This window comes from Lactuca sativa, chromosome 8 (assembly GCF_002870075.4).
Source record: "Lactuca sativa cultivar Salinas chromosome 8, Lsat_Salinas_v11, whole genome shotgun sequence".
In the NCBI taxonomy this organism is placed as follows: Eukaryota; Viridiplantae; Streptophyta; class Magnoliopsida; order Asterales; family Asteraceae; genus Lactuca; species Lactuca sativa.
In genome coordinates, this window is record NC_056630.2 from 150,146,865 (window position 1) to 150,164,650 (window position 17,786).

The following is a 17,786-nucleotide window of genomic DNA, read 5'->3' on the forward strand; positions in this document are numbered from 1 at the left end:
AGAATAAAAAATGAAAGCCGTCATTACCAAGGATGCATGCATGCACCTTAAATACTAAAACCCTAATAAAAATAAACACAATTGGACAGGCCCAAACCGGTCACAAAACTAGGCTAAGGAGCGAGCCACAGGCGCAACACTTCGGGTCCCAACACTATTGATATCTAATAAACTTCGTGATACCAATTGTAAGTCCCAAAACAAGAGATCTCACACAATGTCAATCTAACTATTTAGTGAATGCAGAATGTAAACCAAATAGTGATTCAAGAACAGTTAATCGATGATCAAGCAAAAATTACTTAATTTCAATAGAAACTAGTCAATTTCCAATGAAGAAAAAGTTCTCAAAACAGTTAAAAACGGGTTTCCAAGGTTCTTGAATCGATTGATACCTTCATGAAGCTCTAATACCACTTGTAAGTCCCGAATTCTCCTACAAATCAATCAGATTCACTTTAATGGTGCAGAATCCCAATCAAGTGAATGAATCAAGATGAAATATAGAATAAGAACACAAAATGTTAATCTTCAATGCACATTATTATTGAATAGTCGGGTACATAATATTCTTGATTACAATTCGTTTTCTCTCTCGTTTTGTCCAAAACATGTTCTTTGCATATGGCAGCCCGCAAGAACGTCTAACCAACTATTTTCGACTTAGATAACACTATTTATACCTAGACCTAATATCCAAAGCCCAACCTAAAACTCAAACAAAACAATATAAGGCCTAATCGAAATCACATGCGATTTCGGTCCAATCAACACCAAAACATGGTGTTTTCTGTCCTAAACCAAGAACTCTAATAGCTTATGAAAAGCATAGTACAGACCACAATTTATGACCTAACATCGAGTTATAGCTACCAAAATAAGAAATGAATATATTAAAACTTAAAATTATGAAATGAACATACGTATCGAGTTAGAGTTTCCGAGAAGTGAGTATGGATTATGGAACAATAGTATTTGAGAAAACAGATTTTAGTAAAATCTGAAATGGGCAGGAAGATAAAGTATAATACTTGTTGAGGTTATAGAGAAAATTGATATGTTGTTAGTAACGATCATTTTGGTATTTAACTAAATTTTCTTTTAAACCAATTGAGTGAGAATACCATGATAAAATAAGTTTTGAAGATATCATCATAGATAAGGACCACACACAAAAAGTATCGATTTTGTAATTTTCAGGATCATTTTTTCTATTAGTTAAATTTGATCACTACCAAAGATTTAGATGAAGGGAATAATAAATAAGGACACAGGAGGTGTCTAAACATAAGAGAAATATGTGAGTATCTAAACGTAGAGAAAATGTAAGAAATGATTGAAAATAGAGTAAGTATTACATTGAGTATGTAACGCAACTAGAATAAAATGGGAAGAGCAAAGTATTATGAGAGAACAAGACTAAAGAGAGAGTAATGGACATAGGAAGAAGATGAAATTTTGATTGAGTAGAAAAAGAATAATGACCATGAGAACCTTAGATAAAGTGTTACGAAGAATTAAATATGATATCATTATTAAGAATCTAAGAGTTATTCGATTATGATATAGAACATTATTCCTTGTATATATAGGTGAGCATACAAAAAGTTGAAATAATGAAATAAGAGACTTCAAAATTTCTGTTTCTGGTTCTTTTAGAATGAATGTTCAAATCAGAGAAATATAAAATTTTAAGATGTATTTGTTGCAATTTGGTGTCCAATGTCATAACTAAATTGTGATGGGTTTTGGTCCTAAGAACATCCTATGTGCTCATACAAACCCTAATGCTTGGATCTAGGTTTCTCTATTGTACATGCAAGTTATCCAAGACTATAAACCCTAATTCTAGCATACAAGTAATCATATTAACATGAGAATAGGTTTATAATATTACCTTGATTGTTATGTAGCAATAACAATCCCAAATCTCCTTGTATTGACTTTAGAAGGCTTAGAGTCACAAGTGTCACTCCTCTAATGGTTCACAAACACCATAAGCAAGAGGATGAAGAGGAGAGAGGTTAGAGGCTGCCCAAAAACGTGTGAAACCCTAGCAAGAAGCTTAGCCACGTTTTTAGTCCTTAAGGGGTCTATATATAGCGAGGCAATTAGGGTTATCTAACAAGGAAACCCTAATTTAGTTGCTTAAGCCCCAAGCAACCCATGGAGCCCTTTCCATAAGGCCTTGGATGATTTCATATGGGCTCCCCCCATAGAATTCGTCCACCTTATAATAAAAGGCAATCCATGGCCCAAATTGCAATTATCTTATAATTACTATTTCAGTCCCTTAAGTTTAATTAATCTCTTTTAGTCACAAAACTAATTACCAATTAATTATTGACTAATATTAATTAAACAATATGATTTCTCCTTTAATATATTATTCTCATAATATATTAATAAATCATATTTAATCATTTTTCTCCATAATTCATCCTATCAAGTTGCTTTGGTGAAGGCAACCCAAAAGGACCATGCACCATCGGGTCAAGAACATACCGAAATAGTTATGGACTTAGACACTAATCCAACAGTCTCCCACTTGGATAAGTCTAATAACTATTTTGCGTATGACTTCAGATCCTAATCTACAATCATAGCTTTCCAAAGCCGCTGTCAACTCTGATCCTATCAGATACGCGTGTCCTTAGATAAGGGATCATATATTCCTCCATTCTAGATATCATATGAGATATGATTTCAAATCATTCTCTTTGTACTATATCTCGATTCCCGATTTATGACGACTGACTAATTGAACAAATCAAAATAGCCCTAGCCCGGCCGAGCATTTACGTTTGTCATCACTAAATCATCGAGGGGCCCAAAGATATCGCTTTTATCCTACTTTGGATAAAAGAAACGGATAAACTTTGATACAATGCTTGCTTGTACTCACTCACCGAATCACACACAACAATATGTTTTATAACACCAAGTTACTAGTGCGTTTACATATTATCAATGTGCAACCGATTCGCAAGATACAACTCACACATCTCGGTTTCAAGAATATAAGATGTTATCGTCTCACCAATCACTCGTGATACAATTCATGGAGTGATCCAAGTGAGCGTGGGTTTAATCCAATGCTCAAATCATATTCATAAGCACTCATGAATGTTGCAACAAACATTTGCTTATGTCTAATACTCTTTTAGACAATCCACACACCAATTCACGACAGTCTTCATTCATATCTACTTCCAACATATGAAAGACTGTGGCCCGTTTGAATAATTCGATTATTCTTAATAAATTCAATTATTCTGGAAGTCAAAACATGCAAATGTGAAACACAAGAATAATACTAATCCCATATGGCCTCAAACCTTTGAGTATAAATAAAACTCCTTTTATTTATCACCATATCAATTACTCATTATTTGTCGTTTCGGGTAATCAACTTCTTACTTGAATTATTACACTTGTCCCATGCTCCTAGCATGCACACAATGTTTACCTATGGTTCTTACTTTGTGAAATAGATCAAATTGAACACATTTCCAATCATTCTCATTTCACAACTACAAATCCTTTTTCATAAGTGAAAGAATATCAAATTCTTGCTACTTATAGAATATGCTAGATTCTAACATTTTATGCAACGATCCTTTCGTAATATCACTACACCAAAGTCACAAAGACTATTGCCAATGAAATTACAAAGTTCTCTATTGGAGATTGTTACAAGACAATTCCTTAGATATGATGTCTCTCACTCAAAGTACGTTCCTTTGAACATCCTTTGCATAAAAGTTTCTAATCTAGTCATAAATTTTCAATGTCCAATTCTCAATATGGATACATTTCCATATTTTCCATATGACAACTCATTCTTAATAGAATCTTATCTATTCGTAATGATTTCGATATGGTCCATCCAATATGGAAACATTTCCATAATTTCCATATGACAAATCATTCTTAATAGAATCTTTTCTGTTCATAATAAGTCGATATGGTCCATTCAATACCATGCTTCCAACTACTCACAAGCGACCAATCCTCGTCAAACTTTGGATTGTCCTTTGATAGTTGTTTAATTATTTTAGTCAAAACCAATTCTAGTCCCTTTTCCCTCTAAATGCGCTCGACATTTGGAAAATTTTAGAATGGTCGAACATTAAAGCATTTGCAATCGATCCTCTACCCGAAGCGTATGGGACACGACGCATGGGAATCACATGCATAATTAACTTGATTGGATTGGCACAGAAACAAAATAATGTCAACACGATAGGTTGTAAACCTCAACTCGTGTGCTAGTGATGATCGATAAGGTTTATTTGATTTGTTCTTGAAAACTTTCAAGACCATTAAGACTCCTACTTACTCCTTGACATATTAGATTCTCTTGTCAAAATATTTCTTGACAACCAAATATTCAAGAGTTAGTTTAGTTTTTATCAAAACTCTTCATAAATTGGTCCTAGTTGGTCTTTGTCTTATCCAATACATCACAACTTTTCCACATTTGATGAATGCTATAAACCTTCTTAATACTTATCACTCAATTTCACAATCTTAACTCTAAGACTTGTTTTTGGAACAAAGTATGATTGACTTCTTGAATTAACCATTTCTTTAATTCTTGATTCCTTTTCTTAGACATACAATTGTACTAAGACTCACTTAGAGGATCAATTGAGATATGGTTCTTAATCATTAAGACCTATCATAAAGCATAAAGGCTACTCTCCCTTCTTCTTAGAACGGATAAACTTTTATCTTTCTGCCTACTTGATTCTTCTTATTCGTTTTCTTATTGATTTAAACCCTTTTAATCAATTCACAATTACACTTAATCTTATAAGTGTAATCATATTTACTAAACCTTTAGTAAATTATGACGAATATCTTTGTTACTCTTGTGGTGGACTTAATCAACACGCAACTTTGTGTGCTCGATCTCCTAGTCTTTCACTTGACACTTTATCAATGAATTAGTCTAATTATCAAATATGAGATTTCTCATTCATCGTGCAACCAAGTTGCGTGATTCCAAATTTCTGTCCAATTGAAACTTTGGGCGATGAGAAAATCTCCCTATTTGGTAAATTCTCGACTTTCCATAAACAACCAAATCCATTATTGCTAATATTCAAACATCAATTTTTCATATACGCCATTGCAAGGATAAATAAATATTATAAAATCAAAATTTATTTTATTGCGGAAAAATTTGTCCTTACAATGCAATTCATTGAAAAACTATGCTAATACATCTTTCTTAGCAATCTAATTCTAACTCTAAGTAGTAGCTGAAGAATCTAATCTTCGAGAAATGCGATCGAAATCCATTCCTTCACGGTTAGATTCTGCTCACTTCTTCCCTTAAGCTTCCTTTCTTTTCTTCGATCCTACAAAACATCAATTGCAATCTAGAATAGAAGCTTAAAAGAGTTAGTTAATGGATTTTACCTATATTAGAGCCATACGTTTCGACTCTCCCATCTCTTAGATCTCTTAGGTAAATGGGGAAGCTTCGTCTCCAATGCCCTTTTCTCTTGGCAATAAAAGCAAATTGACTCTTTTGGAACACGACATGGAACTACTTCAGACATTTCCTTTCTCTATTGATCAAAATTTTCGATCACAGCATGTCTTTCGTTGCCATTGTCTATATCCATAGAGGTCTTGAAGGCAGATTCACCTATCAACTTTGCTTTTCTATTGCGCCAAACCATTGCTGATTCAATAGCAATAAGCATATAGGTGCGATTTATAAGGGTCACGTCACGGTTCATCATATAGTACTCTCTTACGAACTCACTATATGAGTTAGGAAGTGACTGAAGAACCTAATCAACAGCCATTTCCTCACAGACAACGGATCCCAACATTCTTAACCTATCAATGTGTGACTTCATCCCTAGGACGAGTGCACACACCGACTTTCCTTCTTTATGTTTACTTGCCAAAAGGGCTTGAGTGAGTTTGAACTTTTCAAGCCTTCGAACTTGTGGGTTAGGGATAATAGTTGGAGGAGGCGGAGGAAGTGAAGCACGATCTCTTGTTCCTCGATCGAATCGTGGAATGTCATCTTCATGTGGAATGCTTGTTCCATGGGATTTAGGAAGACCATAGTTGTCAAACATTGACATCTACAAAACGGGAGAAAATGAATTCAAGTTAGTTGATTGATTGAGTCCTTATTAAATCACACAAATGAGATACTAAGGCTAGGACCCAACACAATATTCTACAACTCGGGAGAGGGATGCCGTAACCCAAATTGCAGAACATTTGAAGGTAAGTGAATGACGATTCACTAATTTCCACCATTAAAAAACGAAAAAGAAATTTAAGTTTTAAATCTATGAAAAATCCTAGATCCTATGAGATTCACTGAACTTTCAATGGCATGTTTAAATCTCGATATGCCCCTCTTGTTTGTGACTGGGATGACGAGGATCACAAAGCGGGTGTGAATAACCATGCAAACTTACATGGTGCCCTCACATGTTACAGTCACCTATTCGATGTGCCGGTAAACCACACACGCTCCACCGAACTATGACAAACATTGAGTCACCCTTTGCTACCTTTGCTTAGAACCATTTAGTGTACCGGTTAACCACACACGCTCCACTAACGTCTTCGCAAGGGCACAAAGTGTAATTTCATGGAATTGCATCAATTCACTTTTGCCTAAGTAACTAAGATTGGGAATTTTATGAAAACATTTAGTTACTTTAGTAATTCATTATACTTATAATGGAAGGTTTCGTCCTATCCTACCCGTTCGGCTAACGACCCTCCACTAGTCAAGAGTGCGGTGGGTAAGAGTGGATACACATTCAATCGCCATTTTATAGACAATTTCCTTAAACACCCCTTATAGACCAGCTTCGTGAATGAGGCCTACTAACTGTAAGACTGACTTTTACTCATACATATATATAATGTTAGACTTTTAATGTTATATATAGTATAAGGTGTATTTTACACTTTTAAAATATTAGGTGGTCAAAATTTAACAATTATACTTTTAATTCAATTAAATTTTAAACCAAAATCTTTATGGATTTATTAAACCTCCTTTAATTATACACCTTAATTAATTAATAAAGCCATAAGGGTGTGATTTGAACTTTTTCAAAACTATAATAAGGTTTTAGAATTTAACATTCCTAATTAAACTTTTAATAAACTTTTAAATTCCAAAACTTGAGGGCAAGTTTTGAAACATTTCAAACATTAGGGTTTAGAATTTAAATATACATCAAAATCAAACAATTAATCAAAATTTAAATTCCAAAACTTGAGGGCAAGTTTTGAAACCTTTTTCAAAACATTAGAGTTTCAACTATTTAAATTTCAAAACAACAAAACTTTTGAGGTCAAAATTAAACTATAAAACCTAAAGGGGAAAATATGAAAGTTTTCATAACAACAAGGATCAAATAACAAATAATCTAAATTAACAATCCATGGGCCAAATTGCAATTATCTTATAATTACAATTTCAGTCCCTTAAGTTTAATTAATCTCTTTTAGTCACAAAACCAATTACCAATTAATTATTGACTAATATTAATTAAACAATATGATTTCTCCTTTAATATATTATTCTCATAATATATTAATAAATCATATTTAATCCTTTCTCTCCATAATTCATCCTATCAAGTTGCTTTGGTGAAGGCAACCCAAAAGGACCATGCACCATCGGGTCAAGTACATACCGAAATAGTTATGGACTTAGACACTAATCCAACAAATTGGTATGACTTTGGGAAAAGTAACAAATCCCTTTTTGGGTTGCCCTCAAAAGCTAAAATATCTTGAAAGGATTTAAGAGAGTGAGGTAAATAGCTTATTAGTTTATCATAGATTCATAAATTAATTGGGAAATAGTTAAGATTAATTTAAAATTAATTTGGATTTAATCAGAATTAATCAGGAATTGATTAAAGGTGTAGGAACTGAATGTTAATTTTCAATTATTAAGCAACAGGAGCACTCTACAACCCCTAAAGTGTATGGACATTTTGTGGAGTCTTTGAGGCCTCCATAATCAATCCTGGTAACAAATAAGGTAATGATTTGAATGTGGATTTAGTTTTAGTATTTAATTGATACAAATATGCTTTTCATGCAAGTTTCCTTTTCTATAACTAGACCCTTAGAGCCTTAAGATTTTCGTTCCTTGCTTATAGTGATTAGACATAGCATAGGGTTTGTGACTAACGTTAATGAGTATTTAAATAGGGATTTAAATATTGTAATAGCCCACACTCAGAGAGATTATTTCATGGATTCAATCTTGAGTAATTATAATAAGCTAATATCTTTTATTCTTAAAATGGAGAGACATTAAGTTCTTTAAACATAATTTGGTTGTGCATTGGTCTCTCTATAACACTATCCATAAGTGGTGGTCATAACGAACGAGTGCATGTATGATTTGACAAGTAGACAAAAACAATGTACTCAAAGTTTATCATGTTCCTTCTTCTGTAAGAGTAGAAATGATATCCTTGGGCCCCTTGACGATATTGTGTTGATATCTAATGTGTATGGCATGGTCCGAAATAAATTGATGTGTTCAATTAGTAGACTAATTTGATCTTAGAAAATTAGAAATTGAGAAACATAATGTTGAACTCTTAGGTTGATTCATAACCTATGCCTTAGTTCACAATCATATCTATTAGAAATGGAGGAATAATTGACCACTTATGTAAGGGCTGATACTTGATATGATCAGAGTTCAATAGTTGTTGTAGAAGGTACTCTTTGTTGGTTATTATCATATAATTTGACCAAAATTAGTTGATGAATTGTCCAAGTGGGAGACTGTTAGAAATATGTATCTAATGTCATAACTGAACTGGTATAACTTTGGGAATAATAGAAAAACGCCTTTTTGGATTGCCCTCAAGAGTTAAAATAGCTAAAAAGGATTTAAGAGAGTGAGATAAATAGTTTATTAATTTATTATAGTTTGATAAATTAATTAGAAACTAGTTAGGATTAATTTATTATTAACTTGCATTTTTGGATTTGATTGGAATTAATTAGAATTAATCAAGAACTGATCCAAGGTGTGGGGACTTAATGTTAATTGTTTAATTGTTGAGCAGGAGCTTCATTGTAGAACCCCTGAAAGGCATGGAAGATTTGGGGAGTCTTGGACGCTTCCATAATCAATCTTGGTAACCGATAAGGAAATAATTTGAATATGGATTAAATCTAATTATTTAGTTGATTTAAATATGTTTTTTCTAGCAAATTACCTCAATTTTAAATAGACCCTCAGAGCCTTGATAATTTTGTTCCTAACCTTTCCAAGAGTGCGAATTTCGTTCTCATTATCATCTCTCATCTTTCCTAAATATTCTGGGTTTTAGTCTTTTGGGTGTGAGCCATTAGATGCATTCCTACTTTGGGTGCTGGTCCTTCAATGTGATTGCAAGGAGTTTGAGATCTACAACTAGTAAAGGGAAAATATGATTTTTTTTCTTAAAGGTTGGTATTCTTATCCCTTTTTATTAGTTTAGTTTCGTACTTTTGAAAGTAGGTTTCCATAATAGTAAAACCTAGATCCAGTGTCCACGTACACTTATAGTTATATTGAAATGCTTCTATTGCCTTAATCTAGTCTAGAGACGCATAGAAAACCGAACAATATTATGAATAGATGGAATAAGTGTTTCAGTATGTCTCTAATGAGAGTCATATAATGAATTGAGATGAATGAATAATCATAGCTAGAAGTTATGAATAATAGTAAGAGAAATACTATTAGTTGAGAATAGCCAAATGCCATAGTTGATTTTGAGTGGTAGTAGGTAAAAATACTACCAGTTAAAAATAGATAGGAGTTGCGGCTAATAGTGACTAAAATACTATAATTGATTATAATTACAGGTTGAGAGACAAAAAAACATTACGAATGTCTGATGATGACAGAATAAACTGCAAGTCCCTCAGTTAGGAATATGATAAGAGTTTATATCCCTATGTGTATGCCTTACTATAATTCCTTTAGTTATAGTTTTATCACCTAGAGATGTTGGTTAATCTTAATATTGAGAAAATATTTAGAGTTGAATTTTTATTTAGCATTTTTGTTGGGTTATTAATGTGTTGTGTCAAAATGTTTTGTATGTGATTAGTCTTATTTATAACGGGTTGGGCCTATACATTTGTGATTATGGTTTGCTAGGTTTCGACTATTTAATACGCATGCATGTAACATTAGGATTTAACGATTGTATCGCCCTACTTAGCTTATACAGTAGTTCATGTCGAACTGTTCTAATGCTAGTGAATCTAAGCATTCGACACCATATTGATCTTCGTTCAGGTCTTATATTTGTCGTTATTGTTTATAGAATCAAACGATCTTTTTTATTGTTTCAAAAATTGGTATCAGAGCAAGAGATAGTGTAATTTATACGCTATTCTTCTGTTGAGTTCTTCAACTAGGGTTTATCGTTTTTTTTATTTGATGTTGGTGTCTCAACTGCTTCAATCGGTTGTAGGTTCCAAATCTAGATCTCTTGTTTTACCCTAGATCTCGATTCACATTATTGCACATCCGATTCTATATTCGCTTCGGCGAACTCTTGAGAAGATGAATCACGAAGATCCTTATACTCTTTCTTTCAATCTTTCTAGTAGTATTGGATCTACTACCAGGATCCCTATCCTTTTTCCACAAGATTATGAAGTCTGGGCATTCCACTTTGAAGACTATGTTCTCAGCATTGAAGATAATGGCACCACAATATGAGAAGCCATGACGAATACAATACCATTCTTTTTGAAAATAAAGATATTCCTCAAGATGAAAAAGATAAGTTGTTGAGAAACATCAAGGCGATGAGAATAATCAGGTTTGCTCTTCCTCTAAACACCATTCATCTGGTACGTGCATGTGAGACGACGAAGGAAATATGGGATAGGTTAAAAGAGCATTACTCAGATAGTGAACTTACCAAAAAGGAATATGCTTTAATGGTATCAAATCTCAAAAAGTTCATCAAAAAGAATTTGGGTCGATTCAATAATAGGAACAGGCAGGGAAATTTCAGTTCGGAAAATTTAAGAGAATAGAGCTTCAAGAACTCTCAAAAGGATGAATAGAAGCAGGAAAAGAAGCTGTTAAGGGATTCAGGCTATGACTACAACTACTGACATGGTAAGAATTATTTTCGCAAAGAGTGTATTTTAAGAAGGATGAGTGAAAAGAAGGAAATAGAAGGATGAAGCTTACTATCTTCGAATGATAAAGAGCTTAGGAAGAAGAGTTCTACAAATGCAAAGCCTACTTTGATTGTACAGGAAGAGAGTGACGAAGATGGACATGTTGAAGTATGGTCCACAGATTCTGAAGGTGAGGAGATTCGGTAACCCACACATGATGGATGTTTTGTAGCAAATTCCGAAGCCCAGGAGTACGAATGAAGATGACTAATGGTTTAGAGTGAGGTTTCGGAACAAAGGGTTTATGAGATGGATGGCGGCCAGGCCTTTGAAAATTGTTTCCCTACAAAACCTATTTCTGAACAGGTGAAAGATTGTGAGAAGGTCATCAATAAAGTACACTCTATACACCAATCTCTAAATACTATAGTTACTCGTTACAAATCTGAATTAAATGACTTAAATTACATTGTCTGTAATTTTAGTGATAGTTTAAAGAGAACACGTCTAAGAAATTCTAACCTAAATGATCAAGTCAGCAGAGTAACAAATAAAAGTGAAGAGAGAAGAATGTTGATAAAGAAGTTGGAATTAGAGCTTAATAGGTCAAAGGATGATGTAATTTATCTTAAGAGAGACAATTTAGCACTTTTGAAACAAAGGAATATTTTCTGTTTAATTGCTATGCATTTATATTTCATTATTAGGCAACTGTATCTTGATTGTGAAATAGGTAAAAATATACACAAAATTATTTTACACTATCTTGAATTGAAAGAGGATGAAATCGATGTAGAGTGCTATAAGTGTGAATATATTGTGTCCTCTGACGATGTTTCTAATTCGTACAAAATTGGGCTTGAAAAAATAGAAAACATATATTCAGTCCAAAGAACACAAGAATATGTTAAAACAAATGTTGCATGATAAGGATAAAGAACAAACTAAATCTAATACTGTGCAAAAATTTGACTCATTGTGCACAAAATTAAGTTCAGAAAATACTTTTGATGCTAAAAACATTCTTGAATTTGATGAAGGCGACAAGAGTGAAATTTGTATAGAGGATGAGATTGATTGTTATGCGTTTGTACAAAATGAGGTTGAACCAAATAAAAACTTGATTTCTGAAAACTCTATTGAATTCATTTGTATTGTTAAAAATAAACGTTCTGGAGTTTTTAAAGCAAAAGCCACATTTTTTATGAAAGTACAAACAGTTCCGAATCAGGTTTTCGTAAAAACAGGACTAAACAAAAACGACACTACAGAACTAACGTCCCTAGTAAATAATGATAATGCTGATGGTTCGTGACAAATTTTTCTGGTCCGGACCAATAGCCAATGCAGACAAAAAAAGGTCTTTTAGAAATGACCTCATGGAAAACGAAAGGAAAATATGTTTCGGAACCACTGAATCGTGTTCACCTTCATTACGATCAGGCAGGACCAAGTGGCACGAATGATGTCTCCGGTGAAACCTCTTTTGAAAAGCCAATCAAAAAAGAGAAACCTGAATTTAACATTCATATGTTTGCTGAAGAAATTGTTGTTAGGAAAAAGAAGATGAATGTTAGAGATAGGAAAAGCTTACAAGAAAGAAACCACTTTTGGAAAAATAAGAATTCCAATCAAAACGCTGTTAATTTAGAAAGATCATCACTTCGAAATACGAATTCTTCTCCAGTTAAGAAACCAAAAACAAAATCTTTTCCAAAACCACAGGTTTCAAAACCTCAAGTTTCAAAACCTAATGAAAAGCCAAAATCCAATTGTCCTCCAAATTGTTTTTTCAAAATCTTCCAACACATCAACAGATGTTAAGGGCAAATGTAAATTTGTTTTGGAACAAGAGATTACTCTCGAGGAATACGAAGCTAACTTGAAAAATGAGGAAAAGTCCTTTGCAAAAAGGATGGCTAAGAAACATAAAGAATTTACTCAATGGAATACAAATGCAGTTGAAAATAATCTTGGTAAAGATAAAAAGGAAAGAATAGTGTTTTACTAAATAGAACCTTCTGGGTTGATATGAATATAACTTTCCTTGTACTTAAGAAATCCTCACAAGGACCCAAGAAGGTTTGGGTTCCTAACTCTCTATGAATTTTGTAGGTAATGTGTGATGAAAAATACAACTCTGAATGGTACATCGACAATGCTTTTCCGTGTCACATGACTGGAAGGAGAGAAGAATTGACATAATTCTGATCGTTGAAGGATGGTGGTAGAGTAAAGTTTGGAAACAACGCCATAGGAGAAATTAAAGGCTACGACATGATTACGAATGCATAATTCTCCATCCGAAAGGTAGCTTATGTAGAAGGCCTGCAACATAATCTAATCAGTGTAACTGATTTGGTTGTAAGTATTGCATTGAAAGTGTCCTTCGATGATGAAGGATCAGAGTTTATTAAGAAGAAGAAAAAAAGCAGTGCTTCTGAAATCTTAAAGAAAAGGCGAAATGTATCCTTTGAATCTGAAACCGATCAACGGGAAGCCATCTATTTACCTTCTTATGAAAGCATATTCAGATGATAGTTGGTTAGGGCATCTGTTGGGTCTGAAAGGTGTTGCGTCTTGGGCTCGTTCATTAGTTCATTTTTGTCTCCGGATTGGGCCTGTCCATCCGTGAGTTATTTCTAGGGTTTAGTATTTATAGATGCTTGCATGCATCTTAGTACGTAGATTTGGAAGTCGATTATTTGAAAGATATTATCTTTATCACTTGTAACCCTAATAGCCTCTACAACGGAAAGTGTTTATCGAGCTCTGCTGAGGCTTGATCTATTGAATCATTCGACATATTTTGATTCATTCTTGTGCTTGATATTACTGTTTAATGTTTCTGTGATTAACCTGTTCAAAGATCTAAACGATCAAAGAGTTTCTTAACTCAACAATTGGTATCAGAGCAGGAGACTGTGTAATCCATACACATCTCTTCTGTGAAAGAAGTGATTAGGGTTTATTCCGCATTTACTGATATTTATTGAGCCGTCACTCCATAATTGATGTATCTCATTATTTATTCATCTTGCCCTAATATTACGTATTACAAAGTCTGATCTTATAACAGGTTATACGATCAAGCATGGACGATTCACAATCTAATCCCATTAACATCTCAAACAGTATAGGATCTACAACCAAGATTCCAATTCTCTACACTCAATATTACGAGGTATGGACACACCACTTTTAAGACTACATCATTGGATCTGAAGATAATGGGTATCTGATATGGGAAGCTATTATATCTGGCCCATTTGCTCATTCAGGAACATCCAGAATTATTAAAACTCAAAAGGAGTACAATGATTTGCTGAAAAATGTGAAAGATGTTACTCCAGACGAAAAGGAGAAGTTTCAATGCAACATTAAGGCATTGAGACTAATTCGATTCGCTCTTCAATCTCACACGTTTACATTGGTGAGTTCTTGCAGCACAACAAAGGAAATATGGGATCGGCTGCGAGAGCTGTATTCCACAGATGAAGATCTGGAGCACTCAATTCAGACTTTACTTATATCTGAATTTGGAGAGTTCAAGCAGAATCCGGATGAGTCTGTTACGCAGACATTTGATGTCTTCAATCATCTTCTCAGCAAGATGATCAAACATGATATTGAATGGAAGCTCATCGAACAGAAGGACACTTTTCTGAATGGTCTAAGATCTGAATAGAGAGCTGTTGTGTCTACGGTTAAAGCACACGAGCAGTTCAAATCCTACTCGCTGGCGAAATTGGTGGGGATTCTGAAATCCCAGGAAAAGACAGTACTGCAAGAGAAAAACATGGTTTCAAATCTGGGGTCTCTGGCGCTTCTGTCCAAGGGTAAGAGTGTACAAGAAGACGAAGAGGATCTAAATCTGGGAGATCACGATCTAACAGCCGAAGACTATGCTATGATGGTGTCAAATCCCAGAAGGTTCATCAAGAAAAAGTTCCCTTCCAACAAAAATCGTAACTGGCAGGGAAGCTACAGTTCTGAAAAGGCGAAAGATGAATCGAAAGTTGAGGAATCGAAAAAGGAAGCGAAGGGTGAAGCTGACTCTGGTGTTAGTTGCTTCTACTGTGGTGGGAAGAATCACTATGCAAAAGACTGCGTGCTGAAGAAGATGGCAGAGAAAGATGAAGAAGCAAGTCTTGTGAAAAGACTGGAAGAGATAAAAAGGAAGAAATCTGCTACTAATCCCTCTATGAATGCTCTTATTCTGCAGGGTTTGGTAGATGACGATGAGTTCGGTGGTGTGCAGGTATGGTCGACTGACTCAGAAGACGATGAAGTGAGAAAGCCTTCCCATGGAAAGGCGTACGTTGCAAAAAGTGGTGAAACTGATGGAAGATGTCTTATGGTGACGGATGTATCTCAGATGAGGGGATACAACACTGATGGTGGAAATGAAGAGGCCAAGGAGCGAGAGGACTTATGCTTTACATCAAAACCTCTCAGTGTGCAGATCAGTGAACTTAATGAACTGGTCAAGAAGGTACAATCTGTTTTTGTTTCGTTTAAAATTCCACAAAAATCATATGAAAAGGAATTAAATAACTTGAATTCAAGAATTTCAAATCTAGATAGTTGCTTAACGCAAAAACGGGTCACGAATTCTAATCTAATTGACCAAATAAGCAGGGTGTCATCCAACAGTGAGGAGCGAAGGATGTGGATAAAGCAGAAAGAGTTGGAGCTGAGTAAGTCTAGGGATGAAAACATTTATTTACAAAGAGACAATCTCAAATTGTTAAAACAAAGGAATGTTTTTTTTTTTATTGCCAAAAGGCTTTATGCTAACATTACTTAACTGCATCTAAATTGTGAAATATGGAAGAAGATACATCGCATGATTCTATCCTTCCTTGAGTTTAAGGAGGATGAAATTGATGCCGAAGCATACAACTGTGAAAGTGTTGTATCTTCCAATGATATTAATCCCGCTTACATGTATGGTCTGGACAAAATAGAATCTTTTATAAAGTCCAAAGACCATAAGGACATGCTTAAAAATCTATTGGATGAAAATGATAAGTTGAAACTCCAGACCGAAACCATACAAAAATTCGACTCATTGAGTACCAATTTGAGTTCAGAAAACAAAATTGATGCTGAAAATGCATCTAAACTTAATGAGGACAATGGTATGAGTGAAATTTCTGTAGAGGACGAAGTTGACTATTCCGAGTTCGTTACAAGCGAACCCGAAAACCACAAAAACCTGATTTCTGAAAATTATGTGGAATTCGCTCGTTTGTCCAAAACTAAGTCCCCGGTCCTTAAAGAAAAGGCCGTCGTGTTTCAAAAGGTAAGAACAACTCCCAATCAGGTGTATAAGGTCACATGAGTAACCGAACATCAGACAGCCGAACTCACTGCCATAGTGAACGAAGATAATGCAGATGGATGTGATGAGTTTTCTGGTCAGCACCGATAGACAACGCAGATGAAACATTTGGTCTGTCAGAACGAACATCCTAGAAGGCTAAAGGTAGATATGTGCCCGAACCTCTGAACCAAGTACCAGTGGCACAAAAGAGATTCTAGTGGAAGAAGTCACCTCCACAAGCGAAACCTCATCCATGAAGAGCGAACCGGTTACTAAGAAGGTGAAACAAAAGGCAAATATTCATAGACAACCGAAACAGGTGAAAAATCAAAAGCAGCAGAGAAACTTGAGATACAAGAAAAATCTCTCAGAGCGAAAGCAGTTTTGGCGCTCCCAAAATCCTCACTACACTCACCACGACAAAGATTCTAAGTCAAAAGGAGAAGAAAACAAAAGTCAGAAGAACCAGAGAAAGACTTTCGGTCCACGCGAAGAACAGAACCGAAAGGATAGGTTAGGTCCCGAAAGCAACAGCATCCGAAAAGCTAGTTTCGATCTGCCAAATAACAACAGGCAAAGACATGAATTAAGTCCATCAATCTTTTACAATAAAAGACACATTTTCGGACCACCAACCAACAACACCCAAAAATCCAGCTTCGGTTCATCATCAAACAGCTACCGAAGGTCCAGGTCTGATTCCTCAAATGATCACAACCGAAAGGGTCATTCCAAACCTCAAGTCAGGAAAAATTCTCATTCTAATTTCTTTTCCTCTGATTCTTCTCATTCTCAATCTTCTGCTAAGCCCAATTCTGTTCCTACACAAAATTCAAGATCGTCAAAAGATTTGAAAGGAAAGAGGGAGATTTCCTCAGCTAAGGAAGATCGAAAGCAGGCTAAAGTCCAAACACCAGAATCTGAATCCAAAACGCTTGCAACCATTTCTAATAAAATCAAAGTGTTTACTATTAAAAGAAAAGATGAAACAACCTTAATAAAACGAAACTATCTCGTTGATGTTTCTCTTACTATTCCTGTTTCTGTGAAAGGCTCACGTGGACCCAAGAAACTTTGGGTTCCTAAATCTGTTTGATTTTTGCAGGTTATCAGTGACGAGCAGTTTGATGAAGAATGGTACATAGACAGCGGCTGCTCACGTCACATGACAGGAAGGAAGGAAGAGCTAAGGGAGTTTCGATCACTTAAAAATGGTGGCAATGTCAAGTTCGGTAACAACTCCTATGGAACAATAAAGGGTTATGGGATGATAACCAATGGAGACTTCACA